General features: G+C 41.5%; 1 pseudogene; it reads left to right on the forward strand.

Annotated features, from left to right (window-relative positions):
* Positions 1 to 627: 627 nt before the first annotated feature.
* LOC144368937 (ATP-binding cassette sub-family A member 13-like) overlaps positions 628 to 24,793 on the forward strand; it is a 405,121-nt pseudogene continuing 380,955 nt past the window's right edge.

Genomic DNA, 24,793 nt, shown 5'->3' on the forward strand with positions numbered 1-24,793 from the left:
GAGGCCCGCCACATGCAGCAAGAGTGGCTCCTGCAGAGAGAGTCCTGGACAGGTGGAGGGAGGCCACCCGTCAGGGTCCAGGCTCCGAGGAGAGGAAACTTTGGGAGCCTGATGCCAGCCCAATGCCACAATGCAGGTCCAGCTTAGGGGCCTGGGGTGGCCAGGTGAGTGAGGACAAGGACACAGCCCCACAGGATCCCAAAGCCTGGGTCAGGCTGGTCAGGGGAGAGGGAGTGGGAGGAGGATGTTCCCTGCGATCAGAACTCCCTGCTCGGAGGCTGGGAGGGGCAGCTGCAGTGCGGCCAGGCTGAAGGGTCAGCCAGCTAGAATCTTCCATGAGACGATAACAGAAAACGTCAGGGAGATGCAACAGACACACAGTGGTGCAAAGGGCCTGGTGCCCACTGGACAGAAGAAAGGGGAGAGAGGGAGGGGACGGGCCTCCTGACCCAGCCCCTCAGCCACTGCGAGGTGGAGAGAAAGGAAGCCCTGAGGACCTGGAAGGACCCCAGGATGCAGCAGCCTCTGTGGAGGGTGGACACGGTCAGCACCAATCCAGCAGATTGCACGGGTTTGGGGTGTTCGTTTTTAATGCACCCCCTGCTTCTCCCTAAGGGGTAAAAGGTAATGAATAATGCCTTAGCATCACTTTTGAAGAGAGACATTGTAAAATCCCAAAAAGACCTTCTGAAAGGCACAAGAAGAGCCAGGGTGTGCCAGGGTGCGCCAGGCCACACTTCCGCACGGATCTGGCTGGCGCTGCCCTTCTCAGGGAAGACCCTGGGCAGGGAAGGTGAGGCCCGGCTGCCTGGCCACCACGGCTCTGGGTGGTGTGTGCCCGACTCTGCACCAGGCTCTGCCCTCATGCCCCAGGCCGTCTGGGCCCGCAGGCCCCATCGTTCCCGGAGGCTGGGCCAGGAGGCTCTGGCAGAATGGTCCCATGGTGCTGCCCTGGGAACCTGTGCCATGTCAGGGCCCTTGAGGAGGTCACAAGGCCCAGGGACTTGGGCCATTGTGGTCACCAAACACGCAGGCTGCCGCTGGGATAGCGTCTTGTTTGAGACACTGTCCCGAGCAAGTGAGACCGGCCGATGTGCTCAGTCGTTCGTTTATTCTTTCGTGAATTGGGAAATTAATCCTGCAAATATTTACAGAGAGCTTTGCAGAGTTCTTTGAAGGGGAAATGAAGTTGCTGGCGGAGCTCCCTCCCTCGCCCGCCTCCCGCCACACGCTGGCTCCATGGGAGGTTTCAGGCCACTTACAAAACCTGCTCCTTGCTCCTCCAGCCGGACCCTGAGGCTGGACGCTGAGGCCAGGAGGTCAGAGCCCCCCCGCTGTGGTTGAACCTGGAGAAGAGCCTTGGTCGGCTCCTTGGGGCTGACGGAGCAGCCCTGTGGCTGGCGGCTTCCACAACAGGGTGCGCGTCCCCACGGTTCCGAAGGCTGAAGCCCAGGATCAGGGGTCCCCGGTCAGTGCCTCCTGGGGCCCCTCTGCTTGGCTGGTAGCTGCTGTCTTCTCCTGGGACCTCACATCATGTGCCCAATCTGTGTGTCTGTGTCTCAATGTCCCCTCCCTATAAGGACATCCATCAGGTTGGATTAGGGCCATTGTAATGACCTCATTTTACTTTAATCATCTTTGGAAGATCCCGTCTCCACACGAGGTCACAGGTCAGGTACCACAGGTGAGAACCTCAGACCTGGGGCTGAGTCACCAGGGTCACAATTCAGCCCAGAACCATCCCTGAGCCTCACCCGGAAAGTCGGCATGATGGCTTCGGCCACACGGTCCCCAGGCAGACCTCCTAGGTGGGGCAAGGGCAGCACTGTGAGCTTTAAAGGGCCGTGCCTAGGGTCACCCTTTCCTCTCCAGGGACAAGGAGCAAGACAGACAGGGCTCCGATCTCCCTGCAATCCTCTGGACACTAGGTCTCGAGGATGGGAGGGGACACTAGCATGTCCACCAGCAGAGAAAACCCTTTAAGAAAGGCCAAGTTTCCTTGAGAAGACGTGACCATAAGGTCAGCGCTGTCTCCCCAGACAACCGCTTCCCCGGCTAATTATGCGGCCTGCCTGGCTGATGGCACTGGATGCTAACAAGATGAGCTCTTCAGAGGTAATAAAAAAAAAACGGAAGTAAAAAAGGCGTCCCTGGGTGGGAGGGCTTTGGCGTTCCATCTGAATTCCATAATGAATAATTTATATAAAAGCTTTATTGGAGCCCCGCGCGCGCCACAGTAAATGTTCCACGAGAACATACGCAAATATTTCAACACCGATGTGTCTCTGGTGGCTTCAGCTGACGGCCCGAACCAGATTTGAGCTGCTGCATTGCTTATTTACAAAAAATATCATAATCTTGCTTTTATTTGCATTTTCCCGGCTTGCAAGGGGTGACGGATTCTCTAGGCAGGGCAGCCGATGCAGCTGCTGGGTGGGCTCAGGAGGGAAGGCGGGCGGGATGGGGGCAGGAGGTGAGGAGAGGGCCTCAGCACCCTTCACCCACACAGCAGCACCTAGCAGAGGGACAGAGGGAAGGAGCCCGTGCTTTCCAGAACGTGGAAAGTGCTGGGCCACACATCCTGAGGGGTTTGGGGGTTTGAGGAGACCCAGTCGCTCAGCTTTGAAAGAGGAGCCCAGAGAGGAGGGTTGGGAGCAGGAGGCCTGGCAAACCCTTCTCCCAGGTGGTCACGTTCCCAGGTTCAGCACAGGGATGGAGAACCAGAGCCCAGTAGACCCCAGAGTGGATGGGTCAGAGCTGAGAGTCCAGGGAGACCAGGCCAGCTAGAGTCTGGAGGACAGGTCAGAGAGGAGGCAACTGACTTCTGGAGGTGTGCAGAGGGTCCCCTTCAAGGGTCAAGCAGAGCCACAGATAGTGCGTGAAGGTGAGGAAACCACCCAGGGCTGGGAAAGGAGCAGCCAAAGGATTAGAGGAAATGGTGCCCCTTGATCATGGGGGGGGACGGACTGTCACTGTTCCTACCAGTCAGACTGAAAAAGCTCAGCTCCAGGGCAGCTCTGGGTAGAGATCAGAAGGAAGTGCCTCAGTCCCAGGAATAATTAACCGTGGATCATACACTGATCTATCTCATCTATCAAGTCTTAAACATAAGATCTGCAAGGATCAACGTGTTCCCACATAAGTCAACTGCATCTCGGGTAAGCTCAAAAAGAGTTTGGAAAGACAAAAGCAAATTCAGCACCAAAAATGTAAAACTTCAGTGTCTGACACCTGATCAAAAACTTTAGTCAGGCAAAGAAGCATCACTATTATCACCATTATAACTCATCGTAAGCTCATAAGTGGCATGAACATTAGAATTAGCAGGCAAAAACATTCAAGAAACTATTATAAGTATATTCCACATGCTTAGTTAGAAGCATGAAAAATATAAAAAGGCCCAAATCAAATTTCTAGGCATGAAAAATACACTGAATATCATTTAATAGCAGATTAGACACTGAAGAAGGAAAGATCAACAAACTTAAAGAATAGTAATGAAAGTCTCCAAAACAAAACTCAAAGAGAAAAATAATTTTTAAAAATTGATGTAGCCAATGATGAATCAACTGGAAGAGAAATTAGGAAAACTCTCTCACCACAATAGCTTCAATAAAATAAAATAAAATGCTTGGTAATCAATCTAACAAAAGAGATTAAAGACCTCTATAAAGATAACTATAGAACACTAAGGAAAGAAATTGAAGAAAACCTTAGAAAATGAAAAGATCTCCCATGTTCTAAGATGGGCAGAATTAATATTGACAATATGGCCAGACTACCAAAGGCACATACAGATTTAGTGCAATTCCTATTAAAATCTCAACAACATTCTTCATAAATAGAAAAGGCAGTAAAAAAAATATTTGAAAAATAAGAGACCCAGAATAGCCAAAGCAATCCTTGGCAAGAAGAGTGAAGGAAGAGGCATCACAATACCAGGCCTTAATTATACTACAGAGCTATAGTAACAAAAGTGGAATGGCATTGGCGCCAAAACAGACATGAAGACCCATGGAAGAGAACAGAAGACACAGAGACACATCCACATAAATCCAGTTTTCTTATTCTAGTCAAAGGCGCCATAAACATACATTGGAGAAAAGATAGCCTCTTCAATAAATGATGCTGAGAAAACTGGAAATCCATTTGTAGCAAAATGAAATTTAACCCCTATCTCTCACTTTGCACAAAACTCAACTCAAAATGGATCAAGGACCTAGGCTCTAGACCACAGACCCTGCACCTACTAGAAGAAAAGGTAGGCCCAAATTTACATCATGTTGGCTTAGGAACCAAATTCCTCAACCAGACTCCTAAAGCAAAGAAGTAAACTCAAGAATCAATAAATGAGATAGTATCAAACTAAAAAGAGAAGATAGAACCATCAAGAATGTGAAAAGAGAGCCTATGGAATGGGAGAAAATCTTTGCCACCTTCACCTCAGAGAGAGCATTAATTTCCAGGATATATAAAGAATTCAAAAAACTTAACACCAAATAAGCAAATAACTCAATAAATAAATGGGCAAAGGAACTGAACAGACCCTTCACAGAAGAAGAAATTCAAACAGTCAACAAATATATGAAAAAAATGTTCAACATCTCTAGCAATTAGAGAAATTCAAATTTAAACTACACTGACGGCTGTGGTTGTGTCTCAGTGGTAGCGCACTTGCTTAGCACGTGTGAGGCACTGGGTTTGATCCTCAGCACCATATGAAAATAAGTAAATGATATAAAGCTAAAAAAAATTACATTGTGATTTCATCTCTCCAGTCAGAATGGCAATTATCAAGAATACAAGTAACAATAAATCATACATGGCAAATAGGACTGGGAATTGGTGCAACCACTCTGGAAAGCAGTATGGAAATTCATCTGAAAACTTAGAATGGAACCAAAATTTGACCCAGTTATCCCACTCCTTAGTATATACCCAAAGGACTTAAAATCAGCATACTACAGTGATGCAACCACATCAGTGCTTACAGAAGCTCAATTTATAATAGCTAAGCTATCGAAACAACTTAGGTGCCTTTCACCAAATGAATGGATAGAGAAAACATGGTATACATACACAATGGAATATTACTCAGCCATAAAGAACAATGAGATTATGGCATTTGCCAGTAAATGGATGGACCTAGAGACAATCGTGCCAAGTGAAATAAGCCAATTCCTAAAAACGAAAGCCCAAACGTTCTCTCTGATATGTGAATGTTAACACACAATAAGGTGGGAGGGGAGAATAGAAGTTCATTGGATGAGACAAAGGGAAATGAAGGGAAGGGAGGGAGAATGAGAAAAGAGAGGAGAATGAACCAGACATCACTTTCCTGTGTTCATATATGAAGACATGACCAATGAAACTGCACATCACGTACAACCACAAGAACGGGATCCTAATTACACTCCATGTATGTATAATATGTCAAAATACACTCCACTGTCATGTATGTCTAAAAAGAACAAATCAAAAAAATGAGTATAGAAAATTTATGTAGGATTAGTGAGCTTGGGAATAACTCCAAGCTGTCTGATGTCAATGTAATTAGAATCTCAGAAAGAGAAAAGGAGGATAGAAAATCTATTTGAAGAAATAATGGCTAAAAACACCCCAGGCTTGATGAAAACCACATATTTACTATTCCAGAGGCTCAATGTACCACAAGCACAAAAAAACATAAAGGCACATCATAATCAAATCCCAAAAGAGAGTTACCTTCAAAGTAGCCGGAGGAACACTATCACCTACAGAGAAACCTAGTTTAAAACGACAGCAGATTTCTTACTGAAACAATGTGAGCGAGAAGACACTGGGTCAACAATTCCACAGTAATTAGTTGAAAACTATCAACTAGAATTTCATACGTTGAAATGTCCTTAAAAATAAAGGCAATGATTCAATCTTCAGATAAGATGGCGTAATGATGCCCCATCTGGTTTCCTCCTTGGGATACAACTACAAGACCTGAGCAGATGTGTGGCACACAAGGGGGTTAAGTGCTTGGCCTTGAGCAGCAGGCTATGTGTTCAGCCTTGAGCAGGGTGGGGAAGCGCTTAGCCTTGAGCCCGGGCTTGGGCGTTTGGGCTTGAAGCAAACAGGTGATAAAGAATCAGACAGAGGATTTGAGCGGCCAGGTCATCCTGCAGCTAACTTTGTTTGGCATGCCCTGCAGACAGCTTACTCAGCCTGTCCTGCACCTAACATATATGATTGATTGATTGATTATTTATTTAGTTATTTATTTTTAGTAGACGTAAAGAAAGCCCCAAAGAAGAAGTCTTGCTTTCTTTTTTTCCTTCCTCAGATGAGCATTTCTCAACTTCACTTCTCCTTTTGGTCCTGGGCTGATTACAGATTTTGAAAAATACTTTACGCTCCAAGGTTTCCCGTGTGAACCCCTGCCTTGAGTTAAGGGTGGATGACCAGGGTTGGGGTCCCACATTCCCTGGCAAGCTCTCCTTCTGCCAAGAATTCCACTCCGAGATTTCCTCACTGGTTTTGATGAGAGGGAGCAGAAATATGCCAAAGCAGAATTCTTATAAAAATTATTTCTGCCTGTGGATCTGGTTGTCTTAGAAATAATTCCAATTCAATAATAACTTTTCTATTCAGAAATTAATAAGTAAAAATTAGTAAAAGTTGTAAGAGAGAAAAATCTTACTGCTTCCATAGCTGATTTGTTTTTGTAGCTCTTATGTGAGACTGCATCTCATATCTGCATTAATTATACTACTGATGTTACTGGAGTCGGAGGCCAGAGGACCAACTCTGGGAAGTCCCATCAAATCCAATCTGGTCACTTAACCCTAAAAATTAAATGGAAAGAGGAACCATGAAAAGCAGAAAAGGAATGCCAACCTGCATAACTATACTGGACAAAGAGGATCAGGGTTTCCCTGTCTTGGGGGGTACTGACATGAGCTTCCAGATTAAATACACAGGGCAGCAGAAGGGTGCATAGTTAAGCAGTCTTGGCCAAACTGTGGTGTGGTTGATCATCATCTCAGGATTGGTCAGGTGGGGACTTCTGGGAGGCAATAAGAAAATTTTCTGGGGGCGGTTTTGATTCTTAACAACATATTTATCAATCAGACCTGTTGTTCCTGCAACTCAAGGTGAGAATTAGAGCAAATAGTCTTGGAATTATAGCCAAAGAGACAACTGTAAAATGGGAAAATTTTTTTACATTTGCTGGCCCAAGTGAAGAGTCAACATTCTTTAGCAGCAGCAGCCTCAAGGTCCTTGTTGAAGTGCTACTCACCCACATTCTAATTTACAGAGATGCTTTCACCAACCCTGCTAGGTGGACAACATCATGATTTTCTCTTAAACATGATTTTCCAAGGGTAAAATTGTTTGTACAGTAATTTGACTACTGGGGGTCTCTCACTGGATCTCAGTTTCCGAATCTACAAATGGAGGGACTGGCCTTATCATCATTTCCGAGGTCCTTCCCACAGTGGGCATCCTCAGGTCCCTTGTGGAATTGCGTGGATGCATCTAGGTGTGACGTTTGGCCCTTGGGTCTTTGAGGGGTGATTCTTGTTGTTAGTCTGAGATCTGAGAAAGTTTGGTCATTTCTGCCAAGTGGCCTTCTCCTGCATTCTTCATTCTCACTTCTTTCCTTGACAACTTCGTTCCTACCTGGCAAAGTCAAGCATTACCTAACAGAAGTCTAAGTAAGGAACTGGACTTAGGAAGAAATGGCTCCGCCTTGGGTCCTGTTGCAGTGCTGGATTTCTCTGGTGCTCAGGAACATCTCTCATCGACATTTAATCCAGGATTTTATAAGTATTTTCTTTCTGTTATAAACAATTTCTCCTGCTGGTAGTAATTTGTAATCCAGTCTTAAGAACACACTGAGGTTCTTTTGAAATAATAATAAGAAAAAGAACATAAAGTCTGCTCGTTATTATAGGGGAAACTCATCTTGAATTACATCCATCTCTATAATCTGATAATTGGGTGGTTTCCCAGGAAAGGCCCCATGTTTGGGTGAGAAATGGGAGCATGAATCAACAGTTATGGCTTTCAGAGGTCACTCTTAGCCTTTAATACAAGGCCTCTACAGAGAAGTAGCAAGTCATTTCTTCTTGTGATTTTGTAATTCTGACCCACTCAAGTGGAGGTCACACTTTGAAAGGTGAGATTTCCATGGGGCACAGCAGCCTCCTGGGGCAGGATGTGATCTCTGTGGCCTGGACTTGGTTTGCTGTTCACTGTCTGGTTGCTTTTATCAAACACATTTAGGTCTTCTTCTCTAAAAGGGATGTGACCCAAAAGGCACTGAGTTTATTTTATTCTTCAATACATATTTGTTGAACTTGCTCAGACTTTATGATAGGTCATGAGGATTAAATGACAATGTTTGTGGAAGGGATTTTACTCTAATTCTTCGTGATATAAGCAATGTTATTTTTTCATGGTAGATTGACCTGTTGATGACTGTTAATCCACTTTGAATCTTCTCTCATTTGTAAGGACATGAAATTGAAAATATCTAGAAGGTTCTATGATCAGGAACTATTCTCCTCAATTTTATGTGTTTTTTTTTCCTTTTTTGGATATTCTAATTTAATTGGATACTTGTAACTTTAACGAGTTTTCAGCAACTTGTGATGTGATTTGCTACTTGATTTCAAATCAGTAGTTTTACTGATTAAAACGAATTTCCTTGAGATTGGTTGCAAACAGGTGCACAGTCCTGATTTCCAAGGTCATAAGAATCTTTTCCCTTGTTTACTAGTACATCACATTTATTTCTATGCATGACATTTGCAAAGTTAAGTAAAATGTAGCAATGTTCTCATTTTCTAGTCAGAATTAAAGTCTGCATTTTCCCATGATGTTAGAATGGTCTGTGATGGACTTGCAGGGAGGTTTGGGTTATATATTCATGGGAGAGCAGCTGGCCCCAGTGAGTGGCAACTTCAGAGAGGAGACCCCAGAGTCAGTGATTTTAAGAGGTTTCCAGGTGGTCACTCACTCTGAATATCACAGCAGGAAGACATTTCCAGGAGCCCTATTTTTAAAGGGGAAAGAAAATCCTTTCGAAAACATTTGCTGTTATATATTTAACTATTCCCTTAGAATTGCACTTCATATAATTTCTTTTTCTTTCACTGATGCCACTCCTCCTTCAAGACGCCCTGGACTCTCACTCCCCGCTCCCTCGCCCCTGCTGGGGCTGGACGTCGGCATTTGCTCATCTTTACTTTTTTGGAAATATATATATATATATTTTTTTTTTGGTACTGGGGATTGAACTCAGGGCACTTGGCTACTGAGCTACATCCTAGCTTTATTTTGTATTTTATTTAGAGACAGGGTCTTACTGAGTTGCTTAGCACTTCACCATTGCTGAGGCTGGTTTTGAATTTGAGCTCCTCCTGCCTCAGCCTCTCAAACTGCTGGGATTATCGATGTGTGCCACCACGCTCTGCTAAAAATAAATTTTAAAACATTGTACATCTCCTATTTTTCAGGAATAACATGGCTCTACACGAAATTAAAATAAAAACAAGTATACTGGGGGAAATACTTCTTACAAAATGATTAAAAGTTACTATTTAAAACATAAATCATGCACAAAAACGAAGAAGACAGTAAACACCTTTAATAGAAAAACAGATAAAAGTGTTAAATATTCAGTGCACTGAAGCCCTTGCCCTCTGAATCCCAGATTCACATAAAAAGGGCTCTTTGGCTCCTCTTCCTAAGTGTGATTGCAACCAGAGTGTGTACTTCCCCTAACCATGAGGAGAAGCCACCACTCACTGGCTACTCCTACCAGTATCCTGCAAATCTTCCTTGAATGTCTCTCTGTAATGTCCCCTTGTTATAGTCAGGTGGGGGGAGGTGCAAAAACATGGAAGTGACTGTCTGTGTTGTGTATAATCTCTAGGAATTAAGGGTGTCCCTCAGGGACAGAAGTCCTCAAGATGTCAAAGCATCAGATATTGAGAAAACAAAAGGCAAGTCTAATACAATTCAAACAATTCATAACAGGTCTTCAGTCCACATCCCAAATGGTTCTTGAAACTGTCTGCTCCTCTCTTTCTCCAAAACCACCTTTTTTAATTGGTAATTTTCCACCCTCGTACTCCTGAAATGTTTATCCTGCAGCCAGAGGGCTCTTCGAATTTCCAATTCCACTTGTTCATTCCTTGCACATAGGAATACGATTAGTGTTTTATCATTGCATTTTACAACCTTGTTATAATGTCTTTTTAGTTCCAATTTATTTTTTTTATTTTTCAGTTCTTTTGGATTTTCTACATTGACAATTATGTCATCTGAGAAAAATGACGGTGTTATTTCTTCTTCCTCAATTGGTTTACCTTTTATTTCCTTTTCTTGGCTCATTGCTTTAGCCAGGACTTTGGTACAGTGTTGAAAGGAGTGGTGAGAGAACAGTGCCTTGCTCCTGATCTTTGTGGGAAAGCCTTCAGGTTCTTACCAGCAAGTGTGATGACAGCTGGAAGTTTTTCTTTCTTTCTTTCTTCTTCTTCTTCTTCTTTTTTTAATAGCTGTTCTTTGTTAAGTTGAGGAAGTTTCCTTCTACCCATCTCTCTCTCTCTTAAAAAAATGCTTATTTTTTAGTTGTAGTTGAACACAATATCTTTAATTAATTAATTTATTTTTATGTGGTGCTGAGGATTGAACCCAGGGCCTTGCCGGCGCTAGAGAGGCACTCTTGCGCAGAGCCACAACCCCAGCCCCACATATTCTCTTTATTTAAAAGTTTTTCCAGGTTTCAAACTGTAGCTGATCACAGGAAGGTGAATGGCTTGGCCTTTTTAAAAGAAATGCAGGACCTGGCCGAGGACATTTGTGAAACGGTGGACAAAGCAAAAAACTTACAGAAACTGGAAAGAAAGATCAAAGACACCAGGCAAGTAAACCTCTTGAAAGGGATACTGCCTACCTGGGCACTGCTTAGGAAGAGAGGGGTGAAATCCTTACTGAGCGGGCACTGCCTGTGGGTCTTGGGGAAAGGTGCGCCCTCTGGTGGCCAGCGTCGGCCCCGCGGCTAGTTGTGGAGGGACGGGAAGATCCTTCCTCCTTGCGGGAAGGAGGCACATTGCACAGAGCTGAAGCTACCTTACCTCCCCAGGGGCAGTCTCCCATCAGCCTAGGCTCAACAGGTACCCGCTCTCTACTCCCTTCTCACGTTTCTTCTGTTGTCTTCTTTTTTTTCCGCTTCCTCATCCTATCTTTAAAATCTGTCTGCACCCTCTCCCAACATGCAAACAGATCCCTCTGATTGCTTTCCTCCCCGCTGTCGCCAGGATCAGGTTTAGTTCTGGCCTTGGGTGATTAGCTTTGTCAATCTTTTGAATTATTAGGGTAGATTATTTTGTAAATGAGAATAATATCTTTTCATTGTGAAAAATATCCACATGATAAGAGACTTCGACTCTTATTTATAAACCTCTGATGGAATTAGAATGGGTATAGATCTTAGAGAGCTCTCACAAATGAAGTGTGCACCTCTAAGAGGGCAGCCCAAGGCCTGTCTTCACACGCCCTAGTCATCAGGGGCTGCAAGCTTTATGGAAGGAGGTTACGCAGTGATCAACTCTGCCCGCCCCACGACCCCCACTTTAATCCTACGAACCCCATGTCTGCCAGACACCATATAGGACAGAGAATCAAAATTTAATTTTGACTAATAGATAGTTTTAAAAATATTTTTGTGTCCCAAATGCTATATATACATATCATGAAACAACCATTCATTTTAAAAAGTCTGAACTTCAAATTGAATACTGTATGTGTTTTTATTTGGTAAATTTGGCAACCTTAGGTACCCATCTCAAAATTATTCTTTGTTTATTTTTCTTTCTGTGTTGCTAGAGATTAAGCCCAGGGCTACATCTCTGTCCTCATTACATATATAATATATATGCTCATATAGGCACATATATATGTTCTTCTTCATGGAGTGCATACAAATAAATGGAGTCAAGAGTTTTGCAGAAAAATGAAGAATGAGCTCTTCAGAGAATGTAGCATTCATTATTATTTCTAAGAAAATGTCACCTTTGGGGCCTGGGGTTGTGGCTCAGAGGATGAGCACTTGCCTAGCATGCATGAGGCACTGGGTTCGATCCTTAGCACTGGTAAAAATAAAATATTAAGAAAAAAGAAAAAAAAAAGAAAGAAAGAAAATGTCACCTTTGTCCTGGGTGGAATAGGGTAAGGTGGGCCATGGCCTCCCAAAGCTGATTTCATGATGAACCCAAAGTGCTCCACAAAAGACTTCTGACGCTGAATGAAGGAGTTTCTTATAATAGGCTCCATTATAAGATTGTTCTGCTTTTATAGAATTTGTTTCTTTAAAAATATTTTTAGTTGTATAAGGACACAATACTTTTATTTCATTTATTTTTTATGTGGTACAGAGGATTGAACCCAGTGCCTCACACATGGTAGGCAAGCCCTGTACCCCTGAGCTATAATCCTAGCCCCTAGAATTTGTTTCCTAAATGAAATTTTTCACACGTTCTTGAAGAAAGAACTGATTTTTTATTTTTGAGGTGAAGTCTGTTTTCAACTAGCTAGCATTTGAGCCATTTCCTGTGGTTCATGTAATTAAAAACTTATCTGAAAAATCATAATTTCACGTTTTGTTCTCCTTTTATCTTTTTCCTTTCTTTGTTTTTCTCTGTTTTCCCTTCATGGTCCTTGTCCTGTCTTGAATGTTCGCAATGCCCACTGGAATTAGAAACCTTTTGAAATTTTTTCAAAATTTGGTTTACCAGTTAAAAAAATTTTCCCCTAAGAAATTACTTAATATCTATGGGATTTGGAGATCATCAGTGATGACTTTCTTCAGTTTTATTCTTCTATCTGGGTGTCGCCATTTGGGAGCCAGGGCTCTGATACTTCCTTTGACTTGAAAACTGGAGTGGTAACGTGGCAAATGGTTTTTGGGTTTATGACTGAACTGAAATCTCTAAAATTTGCTCTATTGTAGGTCCTTCTTATGGATCCAGTTTTTTAACAGTAAGTATCTTAACAAAAAGTTTAAAATTGAGTGTCTCAAGATGTATGGTTGGCAATGGTTTTTAAATTTAATTTGTATATTAGACACTATTTTTTAAAAAGGATTTGATTTTCAGTTACAATTGTGTAGGTGCTGGATTTTGAGAAAGCTAAAGTCACTCCAAGAATGGATTGAAAGATGAGATTTAATTTTAATTTAATTTTCTAAAATAAGGTCAGTGAGAAGCAGTTGCTGAGTTGAGGCCAGCAGGTGATGGAGGTCCACAGATTGCTTAGTAAGATGGATCAGAGCCCATCCAAAGTCAAACTTAGGCCATGGTTTGTGTGCCTGCCATGCAACCTTTGACTCTAAGCACCAGGGCCTTCACTTACAACATAAGTTTTCAATGGGGGTGACTTACAAGTAACCGAAGAACTTAAAAATAGAATAAAGCACCATTGCAATGATTAAATTAGCATTTAAAGGAAATTTTGATATTCAGTGCTTGTGATATTATAGGCCATTGATAGGAATCATGTATGCCTTGTGATGGAAAAAAAAATTGACACAATGACTTTTGAAAAAGTTACTTGATGTCCTTTGTCTCAGTAGTTGTTCTGACAATTTGTCGTATAATGCAAAAGAAATAAAAATAAAGTCTCATTTCTAATGACGGATAATTTTAATTATCCCTAAGTAGGGCAAGTAAATGTTGATAGCCTCCTTAGCAGAGTCACTTAATAATTAATATGGTGCCTGTCATGTCAGGTGTGAAAAGCAGAGAACGGCATCATAGTTGTAGCACAATTGTGATGTGCAGACTCTCAGGCCCTGTCTACAACGAGCTGAGGAAGAGTGGCCACAGGAAAGCAGTTCTGTTTGTTAAAGGGAGACAATTCTAGGTAACTTTTCTGTTGCAGAATTCTGGTATGATATTTAGTTTCTGATTGTGATATATAGTTTCATTTGGAGTGAAATGGTCATTCAAATACTCTGAGCCGGAGGAATGATGATACATAAATTATGTTTCCAGAGAATCTTTTTGGCCATTCAATTGAGCATAGAACGAAGGTGACCAGAGTGTAATCAAGAGGCCAGTTAGGAAATAGATGAATTCATGGCTACAGTAGGTGATAGAGGCTTAGCACCGTCATGTGGTTACTGACAGAGGGGGTGGCATGTGGTGGGATTCTTGATACAATTTGAAGGTTGAACCAGTAGACTCCTCTGATGAATATAAGTTATCACAGAAGAGTCAAGAGTGACTCTTATTGGAAATATGGAGTGGCCATTGATCGAAATAGGGAAGGATTGGAACAGTTTTTCCTGGTGGTGACGTGGGGAGAAGAAGGAGATGGGGAAATCAGGAGACTTAATTTGGGCAAGTTAATGAGACACCCAAGTGACACTGTCAAGGAGGCTGTGGGTGATGTGATACCAGTTTGGAGCAGAGGTGAAGAGTCTGGTTGGATACATGAATCTGGAAGATTTTGGTGCAAAGGTGACTTTTAAATTCTGAGCAGGCAGAAGGTACAGAGGGAGAAGAAGAGGACTTGCATCCGAGATGGGGTTTCAGGCCAGCAGGGGAGGATGAGGTGGATGTCCTGGAAGCCAGGAAAACCCTTTTCAGGGAGGTGGAAATGATCGGCCTCAACTCTGCTGTTGATCAGAGTAGGAAACGGATGGAGAAGTGACCCCTGGAAGTAGCAGCATGGAGACTGTTGGTGACGCTGACAAGAAACACTCTGGTGAAGTGACCAGAAAGAAAACATGACTGGAGTTGTTTTGGAGGGCGGGGGAGGAGGCCAGGCAGCACACGGCAGGGGGCAGCAGCGAGGCCTGGGTGGAAACTGAGGGTGTCCTTCCACGACCCACTGAGGGCCTCATTTGTCCTCAGCTAAAGTAGACAGTTCAGGAGGTTCCAACTGCTGGTCTCACGTCCCATCACAAGCACATGTTGAGTGTTGGCTTTCTGTATCTCTGAAGCAAGGTTGGGACAGGGGTGCAGATACCCCAGAGAGACCCACCTCCGGACGTCCCCCACTCAGGTCACTTGGGACAGAGCCCTTCTTCTCCCCCCACTTGCCATCTTGTCCACCTCCCTCTTTTTTTATTATTATTATTGGTTGTTCAAAACATTACAAAGCTGTTGACATATCATGTTTCATACATTTGATTCAAGTGGGTTACGAACTCCCACCTCCCTCTTCCCTTCTTTGCTGTTTTTCTTCTTCCTCCTTCCATCCATCCATCCTTCCTTTACTTTCTCTTTTTCATCCTTCCCTGATTCATTTTCTCCTTTTTTTTTCTCTTTTGAGAGTTTGCAGTTATTTTAAATTGTAGATTTTTCTGATTTTATATTTTTGACTGGATTTCAAACTTGTGTGTCCATACTTAAAAAAACACCCAACCAGAATGACTAACATCCATCCAAGACAGACCCACATGAACACATCATCCCACACCAGACAAAGGCGCCATGAACATACGTGGGAGTAAAAGATAGCCTCTTCAACAATGGTGCTGGGAGGACTGGAAATCCATATGCAGCAAAATGTGATTAAACCCGTCTCTCACCTGCCCCAAACTCATCTCAAAGTGCATCCAGGACACAGGCATTAGACCAGAGACCTTGAGCCTATGAAAGAAAAAGTAGGCTCTACTCTGCATCATGTCGGCTTAGGAACTGAGTTCCTCAACAAGACACCTAAAGCACAAGAAGTAAAATCAAGAAGGACTAAATGGGATGGTATCAAACTAAAGGCTTCTTCATAGCAAAGGAAACAATCAAGAACACGAAGAGAGGACCTACAGAATGGGAGAAAATCTTTGCCAGCTGCACCTCAGATAGAGCCTTAATCTCCGGGATATATAAAGAACTCAAAAAACTTAACACCAAAAGACAATAACCCTATCGATAAATGGGCAAAAGGAGTGAATAGACACTTCACAGAAGAGAAAGTACGACAGACAGGTCAACAAATATATGAAAAAATGTTCCACATCATTAGCAATTAGAGAAATGCAAATGAAAACTACACTGAGAGTTCATCTCACTCAAGTCGGAATGATAATTATCAAGAGGATAAGTAACAATAAATGTTGGGAGGGTGTAGGGGAAAAGTACAGTCATACAGTGCTGATGGGACTGCAAATAGGTACAACCACTCTGGAAAGCAGTATGGAGATTCTTCAGAAAACTTGGAATGGAACAACCATTTGACCCAGTAATTCCACTCCTTGGTATATACCCAAAGGACTTAAAATCAGCATATTATAGTGACACAGCCACATTAATGTTTATAGCAGCTCAATTTACAAGAGCCAAACTATGAAACCAACCTAAGTGTCCTTCAACAGGTAAACGAATGAAGAAAATGTGATACATATACACAATGGAATATTACTCAGTCACGGAGAAGAAATGAAATTATGGCATTTGCTGGTAAATGGATGGAACTGGAGACTATCATGCTAAGCGAAATAAGCCGAACCCCCAAAACCAAAGGCCAAATGTTCTCTCTGATATGCAGATGTTAATGAACAATTTGGTAGGGAGGGAATAGAAGTTTATTAGGTTAGACAATGGGTTTGGAGGGAAAGGAGGGGGGGATTCGGGAATAGGGAAAAAGTGGAATGAATCATGCATAACTTTTCTATGTTCATATATGAATTTACAACAGTGTAATTTCTCATCGTGTATAACCACAAGAATGGGAAGTTATGCTCCATGTATGTATAATATGTGAAAATACATGTATATATACATCTAAAAGGAACAAACAAAAAACAAACTTTTGCTCAACAGGGTGACATATTAAGCCTGTAGGAGTCTCTTCCTACAGATGTCCTACCTACATTTCTTGCACTTTCTCTCTTGTTCAGCTGATAAATAAAACTAAAAAGGAAAATTTCCGGTATTTCTTCCTATCAGATGGACCTCAATAAAACAGAGGAGGTGATTTCAAAATTGGAAAGCCTCCACCAGCAGCCTCACCTCTGGGATTTTTTACTTTCATTGCCAAGACTACGTGAAAACCATGTTCATGTGGAAGACATCCTCCCTGTCATGGTCCACTTTCTCCAGGCCGTTTTGAATTAGGTAAAAAAAATAAAAGTATAAGTGTTGGTTTTTCCTCCTCATTATTTTTAACTTTAAGTAATTCTATTTTAAAATTTTAATTGTTCTTTTTAGATATGCACAATAGTAGAGAGTATCTCCCTCATTTTTAATGGGTAAATAAATATACAATAATTGAGAAACTGTTTGAAAAAGAAAAATGTTCATGGTAATGGTGCTCTGAAACACCTGGAGCTCCTACACGTCTACCTCTGTCCCCTTCTGTCTGTAAACATAGCTTGCACTACTGCAGTGATGTTGTTCACATGCCCCCCCAATTTAGAAAGCTTCATATTACCTTAGGAGCATTTCCATGGAGTCCTGTAGTCCTAAAATAAATATTTTTAATGACTGCATAATATTCTCTTTGCTGAGGTATTCTATACCACAGATAATAATGTTAGCATTAGACTTTAGGTTGTTTTCCACATTTTTACCATTAGACAAGCAACATAAACATAATAATTTTAACTGATAAATTATACTATAGTTGTCAATAATATCCTGAAGACCTGATAAATTCAGTTCCTTCTCTTTAGAATCCACTGAGTTGGGCATTAGTCTTCTGCAATGGACCTGACCCCATGTTACCCACAGTGGTGCCTTTAGGAAAACCTCTTCCTAGAGTGGGGTTTCCCAGTTTTTAATCATCGTGGTTTTTAAAATTAAATTATTTTGCCAAATTGTATGAACATGGCGTTTTATTAGGAAAAGTTCATGTTATTTTTTTTTCAAGTTTTAACTTTTATCTCTTTCATTTGCAGTTGGTGGGAACAACTCACATTGCCTTAGATCAGAGTACAAGGGGAGCCCTGTCTTGGGACCTGTGGTTTGGGGACTGTGTCCAAAAATCTCACTCCTCCCAAAACCCTTTCATCCTGGAATTCTGTACTCCAGAGACCAGAGCCTGGGCGGGCCTCTTCCCTGGTGCCTCCTTCTGAGGGCAGGTTTTATCAGTGTGGTTACATCCTTAGGCTCAGGGTGAACCAGGACAGCTGCAGCCATTGGCAGGAGTGTCGGGGGCTGGGGGTGGGGTGGGGTGTGGCTGGTCTGGGCTCTGCAGGCTGTAATATCCACAGTCCTGCACTGAGGTCCCTTAAGGTACAGAATGAGCTGAGGCCCCAGATAGGTGTTCCCCAAACCCCACATTCTGGAGCACAACTCTCAGAATCAGAAAATTGTGAATTTGAACATGACTTTTTAGGTTTTTATGAAGGCATATTTGTCATTGTAGGAAAAGGAAACACATTTATTTTGACAGTTTGTTAGCTTAAATATTTTAACATAGTTGGTATCCCTACCTTTTTATTCTCGCTAGCCTTGAATATATTATCAGTGGATGATGAAAACCACCAGGTTGTTTTGAAAGAGGAAAAAGGTTGAAATGAGAAGATATTAATGACAGTTGTTGAACCATATCAGCTTCGGCATAAATTTAATTTCTATACTTCAGTGGCACAAAATCAAGAATGTCTGCATTCATACTGCATTCATAGAACAGTACCGGTTTTCAGTGATGTATTTTATAGCCTTGGGATTCTCTTCAACACACAAGGAGGCCATGAGAGAGTCTCCTTAATGAGAAACTACAGGAAGTTTACCTGTTTGGAACCACAATGAATGGTTGCGTTGGTCTTCAGTTGTTGAAATGTAAATGCATTCCTACTTCAGCGGAGTGTATTTTCTGACCTACAGATTTCATTATTTATAAAATAAAATATTGATATCTCAAAACAATTGAAACCCATATACACATGAACTCCCTCTCTCCCCAAAGTTCCTCATTCTGCAAAATAGTTTGAAAACCACTGATGGACTGAACACACTCAGATCCATGGGCTAAAGCAGAGTGGAGGGTTGGGGTATGTGTCCTTCCAATTTGGCTGCTTTCTAAGTGTTAGACTGATGATCTGAACCTGAAGCAGCCTAGATGAAGGTTCATTTGCTCCTCTGAGATAATAGCACTAGTGCCCTGTGTGGCTTGGTCAGCTGTCCTAGTCGGGCAAGAAGACCCAAGGCTAAATGTAAGACAGCACCCATGGGAGAGCCACACGAAACCCAAGGTCTATCAAAGGCCAAAATTCTTAAGTATTCAGGAGATGGATTTACCTCTCAGGCTAAGTCTTTAGCCTGAGGAATTAGGATCACGTTAAAGCTGTGAGGAATGCTGACATATAAATAGTCCAGACAACATAGTGCAACAGGGTGAGGGTGCAGTTGGTGGAATGTAAGTAAATCTGGGATGGATTCTGCTTGTTTGACTCACCAATGGCTCAGACTGCTGTGGCTTTGTTCTAGTTCTAGTTCCTTAACATCTCTGGAAGATTTAGACTGGCTACCACTCAACCAGACTTTCTCCCAGGTTTCTGAACTTGTACTGAATGTGACCATCTCGACACTGACATTTCTGCAGCAAAATGGAGTATCATTCACTGGTATGGGCACCTTAGGGCTATTGCTGTCTTTTAAAATGTCTCATTACTGATTGACAATCAACATAGAGTTAAAATGCTGTTTGGAGAAATGTTTTAATTTTAAGTTTTAATTTAATTAAATGTTTCAATTAAATGAAGAAAAGAATCGTTTGCTTTAATAAAAGATAGAAGTAGAATGAAAACTTGGAACTCAACTGATTTGACTTTTAACTTCTGCTGAAATTCTGTAGTCATTCATAATGAAAATATTTATAATTAAAAATAATTCAATTTAAAATTCTTTGACCTAATATCTTGGAAGATTATACCAATCACTGGTTCTGGGATTTCAACTGTTCCTCTTTCTAAACTCCTATTGGGAATAAACATTTGGAAAACAGTAACCCTAGTAAGAAAAACCAGTTGATGTGGACTTAAAGAGTCCACTAATTAAATAAGGAGAGCTTCCACAGGGAAGGGAATGGAATTGTCTAGCTCCTTCCTCCCTCCCTCCCTTCTTCCCCCGCCTTTTGTTTGTTTTTCAGTTCTGTAGATGAAACCAAGGGCTTTGCACATGCCAGCAGGTGTCACCACTAAATTATACATGACTAGCTTTTCTCTTGACCTAGGATATTATTTTTCAAATTGTTAACTGCTATTCTCTTTGCAAATTTTTCTAGGGAAAATACATGCAATGAGAGAACAGTGAAGTTGGATGTCATCCATTCATCCATTTGTTTATTGGTCTCTCCCTCTTCCCACACATCCATCCAATCACTCACCCATCTGTCTATCTGCTCACCTATGCATAAGTGCACTCACCTACCACTCCACCCATTTACTCACCAGTCCACCAACACATCTGTCCATCCATCCACTGTCTGTTCATCTATCTGTCATTCATCTATCCATTCACTTATTTATTTATTTTAAGAGAGAGAGAGAGAGAGAGAGAGAGAGAGAGAGAGAGAGAGAGAGAGAATTTTTTAATATCTATTTTTTAGTTATCGGCAGATGCAACATCTTTTGTTTGTATGTGGTGCTGAGGATCGAACCTGTGCCATGCGAATGCCAGGCGAGTGCGCTACCGCTTGAGCCACATCCCCAGCCCTCACTTATTTATTAATTCTCTTATTCAGTAGACACTTACCAAAGACTTTCTATGGACCAAACACTACCTCAAAGAGTGGGAATAAAAAGCTGTAAAAGAAAATAGTTCTTGCTCTGGGGAAGTCATGTTTGGTGAAGGACAGAGATACATCAATAAAGGAAAAATAATGACTACAGAATAGAAGTCTGGTAACTTTTTCAGGTAAAGCTTCAAGGAGGAGATTTGAAGGATGAGTTAGAGTCCATCAATGAAACCAGGGAGCATTTCTAGTCAAAGAGACCAAGCAGAGCGTGATATGCAGGGCCCTGCCAAGAGTGCTCCTGCCGAGGTGCTTCTGGGGTTATAGTGGACAGCAACAGAAAGTGGTCCTGAAAGAGAGCCCAGACCAGCTTTAAAAAATGGCCAAAAGAATGAGGTCTGAGTTATAGAAAGATACTCCTTGGGCAGGTGTGAGGGTTGATTAAAGGCAAGCAAGCCATGTTGCAGGGTGTGGGGATCAGGTGCCCAGGATCAAGTTTTCTACTGGCCTCTTTCTTTCAAAAACTCTTACTCCTGAGCTGCATGATGTGATGATTACACAGACATGTCTACAGACCCAGCCAGATTTCTCCTGCTGCATGGAATAATGGAACATGACCCCTTCCATCACTTCAGATTTCACCTGCTCTTGTGACCCAGCACAGCGAGTCCCCCATAGAGTGGAAGGGTTTCTTTCAGTGCTCTGTAGAAGGGAAAGTATGATATTATCAATTAACTGGATTTCAAGTTTAATTTAGTTGCAGCAGGAAGTACTATTTCTTATGTTCAGAACAGCACCCAGAGCCGGGGTGGGAAATGTGTAAAACACCTCCTTGAAATCTCAGTGACCTCAATTTTAACAAACTCATTTGGAGGCTCAGGTTTTTGTATATCCTTCAAATTATAACAATCAATTTACCCTACAATTGGAAATGTAATCACTGCTAAGAATGTAATTAAAATAAGCAATTTTCTATCCATTTGCCAGTGAGTCAAAGCTAAGAAATTACTATTGCAAAGGCATACTTCTAGAAGCCACTAAAAAATTGTTTTCATTTTTCTTGTCTCCCCCCAAAAATCCTTTCTGTCTGATGAACAGATTATGATGTGCGAAGGAATAAGGATGGGTCATGGCAGTAGCTTTGGGCTCTTGGTCCAAACACGTCATTCACTGAAACTTTTAATTCACGAACATGTCATTCATTGAAATTTTTTAATTCGCGTATTTTGAGCACCCTGCTGTTTAGTCACACAATTTGGTATCAAGATTGTCTTTCACTTTGTTAGGAAGTTTGTTTTTATAGCTAATCAGAGTCTGATGCCACAATTCTTTTCTCTCCTTTTTGGAACCCCATGAACAATTCTAATAAACTCTGAGAGCAGTAGAGATAATAATTACAATTTTAGCTCGGGAACCAGCTTGGGTGTGAATTCTGGCTTAATTTAAAGGTGTGACTGAAGTGACTGTCTGTTTCCTTCCCTCTTGGAGGAAGTATCCGTGTTCGTGCTGTTGGTTGGCAACTCAGACCTGGCATGGGAAATGCTTAGCCTAGGGCTTGGCATCTCTTCAACATGCAATGGTTGCTAGTTTTAATCTCAGAAACCAATCTTTTTTTCCACCCGGATGATGTCATGGGAAGACAATCAGATCGAAAGCCAGGGGTCTTGGATTTCTGGGATCCACCCTGTTTTCAAAACCTCCCTGAAGTCCCCTTTAACTTTAACTCCACTACCCCCTTTTTAAATGTCATGACCATGTCTGATCATACATGTGAACATGGTTTTACCATGGCTGTCACATGGAGTGCTCAGTGGAAGGACGTGGGATCATGATCCGAAATGACCTAGTTACTAGGTTTTCAGTTGAAGGTTCATCTGAAAGAACGCAGGAGGATGTGTGTAGGTCATGTGCAAGGTTCACCTGAAAGATACACTTGCCCCTGGAGTATCTTTCTATAACTCAGATCTCATTCTTTTGGACATTTTTAAAATCTGGCCTGAGCTCTCTTTCAGGACCACCTTCTGTTGCTGTCCACTATAACCCCTAGAAGTGCCTAATGTTGAGCACTCTTGGCAGGGAACTGCACATCACGAACTGCTCTCTTTGTCTAGAAATGCCCCCTGGTCTCATTGATGGACTCTAACTCATCCTTCAAATCTCCTCCTTGAAGCTTTACCTGAAAAAGATACCAGACTTCTACTCTGCGGTCATTATTTTCCTTTATTATGCATCTCTGTCCTTCACCAAACAATTTTGTGTTTATAATTGCTGGGATAAGTTCCTTTGAGATCTCATCAAACCTTGGGAGTTTTGGACTTAGATTTTAGGTGTTGCTGGGTTGAGTAGCTTTTGTGTTTTATACCTTGGTTACCTTAGTTAAAGGAACTTAATCCCATGAATTTAAATAACTTTTAGAAATATAGTTTTAAGATTTCCATTGTGTTTTATATTAGAACTGTACTGTAAATTATTCTTTTCCCTGATGCTAGATGCTTAATTGATTTTTAATATTTAATTTATCCAGAAAACCAACACAATAATGCTGTTGAACATTAATTTTTGTTCAGTTATCTGATTAGATTTCTTGAGATAGAATTTTAGAAGTGAAATCGTTGGGTTGAAAGATTGAATTTTATCAAGTTTTGAAATATGTTTTCAAATTACTTCAGAAATTTTGTAACCATTTATGTCAGAGTGTGTGAAATCTCACCGCACTCACTATAGCATCAAGTACAATAGTCTTCCCATATCTATGATTTCATTTTCTGTACTTTCAGTTATCCATGATCAACTTCAGTCCAAAAAATGTTAAATAGAAAGTTCTAGAAATAAATAATTTGTAAGTTTTAAATTATATAACATTCTCAGTAATGAGATGAAATCTCATACCATGAGATTTTTTTTCTGGATGTGAATTGTTACTTTGTCCAGTGTATCCATACTGTATATATTGCCTGACCATCAGTTGTTTAGTTTAGCGGTCTTAGTTAGCGGAATGACTGTTATGGTATCACAGTGCTTGAGTTCAAGTAGCCCCCATCATAGTTAATAATGGCCTCAAAGCACAAGAGTGGTGATGCTGGCAATTTTATTACAGCATGTTGTTATTGTTCTACTTTATTATTATTATTTATGATCTCTTACTGTGTCTGATTCATAAGTTAAACTTTATTATGTATGAGTATGAAAAAAACCAGTATATGCAGGATTCATTATTATGTATGGTTTTAGGTATCCACTGGGAATCTTGGAACCTATCTCCTTTGTATAAGGAGAACGACTCTTTTAGCTTTTGTGCATTGTTCCTGTTTGACCCCCAAATGGTATTCTGTCTTCATAAAATGACATTATTTTCTGAATTACTTTAGACACATCAAAATATTAAAATTACTGACAGTATAACTTGTTGATTGTTTTGTAGAGTCAGTTTATCAACTGTCCCTGCAGAATATGGTGTGGGATCCACAGAAAGTCCAGTCTGATCTCAAATCCAAGTTTGGTTTTGATGATCTTCAAATGGAACAAATCCTGAATTATTCAGCTGAGCTAAAGGAGGTATGCGCAGTTGACTGCTTGTCACACTGCTGGGTCTCTCCTTGGGAGTGTGTCTAGAATACGGACAGCCCTCTGTATCCATGGGTCTGCACCCTGCATTCAACCATCATATTGAAAATGTTAGAAAAACAAATGGAGTCTGTACTGAACATGTGCAAGCTTTTCTTCCCCCTTGTTGTTATTCCCTAAATAATACGATGTAGCAACAATTTACACAGCATTTTCATCTAGAAATTGTTCAGATGTCATCTAGAAATCGCTCATCTCATCTGCTCTCAGAGACCCAGAGCATCTGGGCAGGGATGGGTCTTATTTTTCTAACATGGTATGTGGTGCCACAGTACTTGTTTTCTTTCTCTCTCTTTTTTTTTTTTTTTTGGTGGTACTAGGGATTGAACCCAGGGCCTTTCACATGCTAGACAAGTGCTCTACCACTGAGTTATATCCCCAGCCCATTTTTCAATTTTATTTTGAGAAAGAGTCTCACTAACTTGTCACGACTGGCCTCAATCTTGCCATCCTTCTGCCTCAGCCTCCCACATAGCTGCAATTGCAGATATGTGCCACCACACTT

The sequence above is a fragment of the Ictidomys tridecemlineatus genome, chromosome 12 (assembly GCF_052094955.1).
Source record: "Ictidomys tridecemlineatus isolate mIctTri1 chromosome 12, mIctTri1.hap1, whole genome shotgun sequence".
Lineage (NCBI taxonomy): Eukaryota > Metazoa > Chordata > Mammalia > Rodentia > Sciuridae > Ictidomys > Ictidomys tridecemlineatus.